The sequence below is a fragment of the Zalophus californianus genome, chromosome 8 (genome assembly GCF_009762305.2).
Source record: "Zalophus californianus isolate mZalCal1 chromosome 8, mZalCal1.pri.v2, whole genome shotgun sequence".
Classification (NCBI taxonomy): Eukaryota; Metazoa; Chordata; class Mammalia; order Carnivora; family Otariidae; genus Zalophus; species Zalophus californianus.
The window spans coordinates 112,905,679-112,909,004 of NC_045602.1; the positions used below are offsets into that span (position 1 = coordinate 112,905,679).

General features: G+C 39.3%; 1 pseudogene; it reads right to left on the bottom strand.

Moving 5' to 3' along the window:
- Positions 1-267: 267 nt before the first annotated feature.
- LOC113938485 lies at positions 268-2,950 on the bottom strand (annotated as a pseudogene).
- Between the last annotated feature and the right edge of the window lie 376 nt (positions 2,951-3,326).

Consider the following 3,326-nt stretch of genomic DNA (forward strand, 5'->3'; position numbering starts at 1 on the left):
TGAGAATAATTTGATATGTGAACTTCAACATACAACTATATTCTAATGTCATTATTTTAAATTTAAAGAAATAGATCCTTATAAGACCAAGATAACCCATAAGCCATGAGGTTGGTTTTTACTTTTTTCCTTATTTTTTTAAAAGCAAATAAATTTTAAAGCCACAATGTTTTACATAAGGCAAATGCTGTGATGTGAAAGTTGCAGTTTGCAAAGAATACAGGGAAGTTGACTTAGACAGTAGTGGTGGTCGTGTTAATTAAGCAGTTAGGTAACATGACAAGTCTGTTTGCAACACCAAAAAGTTTCTTTTTTCCCGATGATTAAAGGTCTCCTGTTGTCTCCAGTCTCTGTTCTGTTTTGTGTGAGCCCCATCACAGAAACTTTTCAGAACTTTAGTAATGGCAGTGTCCGGCTTTATCTCCCAAATCCTCCATATCAAAAGCATGTACTATTTTGGGGCCTTCTTTCTGGATGTGAAAACTTACCATAGATTTGCTGCAGGGATCTTTTTTAAGTTTCTTTTTTTTTTATTATGTGATGTTAATCACTATACATTTCATCATTAATTTTTGATGTAGTGTTCCATGATTCATTGTTTGCATATAACACCCAGTGCTCCATTCAGTACCTGCCCTCTTTAATACCCATCACCAGGCTAACCCATCCTCCTACCTCCTTCCCCTCTAGAACCCTCAGTTTGTTTTTCAGAGTCCATAGTCTCTCATGGTTCATCTCCCCCTCCGATTTACCCCCCTTCATTCTTCCCCTCCTGCTATCTTCTTCTTCTTCTTCTTCTTCTTTTTTAAATATAATGTATTATTTGCTTCAGAGGTACAGATCTGTGATTCAACAGTCTTGCACACTTCACAGTGCTCACCATAGCACATACCCTCCCCATTGTCTATCACCCAGCCACCCCATCCCTCCCACCCCCCACCACTCCAGCAACCCTCAGTTTGTTTCCTGAGATTAAGAATTCCTCATGTCAGTGAGGTCATAGGATACATGTCTTTCTCTGATTGACTTATTTCGCTCAGCATAATACCCTCCAGTTCCATCCACATCGTTGCAAATGACAAGATCTCATTCTTTTTGATGGCTGCATAATATTCCATCATATGTACACCACATCTTCTTTATCCATTCATCTGTCGATGGACACCTTGGCTCTTTCCACAGTTTGGCTATTGTGGACATTGCTGCTATAAACATCGGGGTGCACGTACCCCTTCGGATCCCTGCATTTGTATCTTTGGGGTAAATACCCAGTAGTGCAATTGCTGGATCGTATGGTAGCTCTATTTTCAACTTTTTGAAGAACCTACATACTGTTTTCCAGAGTGGCTGGACCAGCTTGCATTCCCACCAACAGTGTAGGAGGGTTCCCCTTTCTCTGCATCCCCACCAATATCTGTCGTTTCCTGACTTGTTAATTTTAGCCATTCTGACTGGTGTGAGGTGATATCTCATTGAGGTTTTGATTTGGACTTCCCTGATGCAGAGTAATGTTGAACACTTTTTCATGTGTCTGTTGGCCGTTTGGATGTCTTCTTTGGAAAAATGTCTGTTCATGTCTTCTGCCCATTTCTTGATTGGATCATTTGTTCTTTGGGTGTTGAGTTTAAGAAGTTCTTTATAGATTTTGGATACTAGCCCTTTATCTGATATGTCATTTGCAAATATCTTCTCCCATTCTGTCGGTTGTCTTTTGGTTTTGTGGACTGTTTCTTTTGCTGTGCAAAAGCTTTTTATCTTGATGAGGTCCCAATAGTTCATTTTTGCCCTTGCTTCCCTTGCCTTTGGCGATGTTTCTAGGAAGAAGTTGCTGCGGCTGAGGTCGAAGAGGTTGCTGCCTGTGTTCTCCTTTAGGATTTTGATGGACTCCTGTCTCACATTTAGGTCTTTCAACCATTTTGAGTCTATTTTTGTGTGTGGTGTAAGGAAATGGTCCAGTTTCATTCTTCTGCATGTGGCTGTTCAATTTTCCCAACACCATTTGTTGAAGAGACTGTCTTTTTTCCACTGGACATTCTTGCCTGCTTTGTCGAAGATTAGTTGACCATAGAGTTGAGGGTCCATTTCTGGGCTCTCTAGTCTGTTCCATTGATCTATGTGTCTGTTTTTGTGCCAGTACCATACTGTCTTGATGATTACAGCTTTTTAATAGAGCTTGAAGTCCAGAATTGTGATGCTGCCAGCTTTGCTTTTCTTTTTCAACATTCCTCTGGCTATTCGAGGTCTTTTCTGGTTCCATACAAATTTTAGGATTATTTGTTCTATTTCTTTGAAAAAAGTTGATGATATTTTGATGGGGATTGCATTGAATGTATAGATTGCTCTAGGTGGCATTGACATCTTCACAATATTTGTTCTTCCAATCCATGAACATGGAATGTTTTTCCATTTCTTTGTGTCTTCCTCAATTTCTTTCATGAGTATTTTATAGTTTTCTGAGTACAGATTCTTTGCCTCTTTAGTTAGATTTATTCCTAGGTATCTGAGGTTTTGGGTGCAATTGTAAATGGGATTGACTCCTTAATTTCTCTTTCTTTTGTCTTGTTGGTGTATAGGAATGCCACTGATTTCTGTGCATTGATTTTATATCCTGCCACTTTACTGAATTCCTGTATGAGTTCTAGCAGTTTTGGGGTAGAGTCTTTTGGGTTTTCCACATAAAGTATCATATCATCTGCAAACAATGAGAGTTTGATTTCTTCTTCGCCAATTTGGATGCCTTTGATTTCTTTTTGTTGTCTGATTGCTGTGGCTAGGACTTCTAATACTATGTTGACTAGCAGTGGTGATAGTGGACATCCCTGCTGCTGTTAAAGGGATCTTTAACACAAAATCTTTTGTAAGCTACATAAGCAGTTGTTGCTGTTCCAGCAGCAGTGGTAACTGCTGTGATCCACTCAACGGGTATGCTGGAATTGGAAGTCAGACTCATGGCTTGCTAAGTGTGTATATAGGACACTGAACACAGATATTTTTCCCTCCCCTCCATAGCAATTTTTGATTTATTAGTAAACTAAAACCCAGTGTATGTGCAAAAATCCAAATTATTTGACAACAGTTATCATTCCAAGCTTGTTGCCTTCCACTGTGCATTCTGTGAGTTTTATTCTCATAATTAACAATAAACAGTCACATCTGACCACAATTTTTATAAACTGATATCTTGGGTTTGAGTATAAAAATCCTAGTATGTTGTTCAGCTTTGCCCAGAGTCAGTGAGTGACAAACCCAGAGCAAAGGCTCAGGGTATTCTCAGAGGCATCTGTGGTTCCTATGTCTTTTTACCTAGAGCTCAGAAGGGAGGAGGA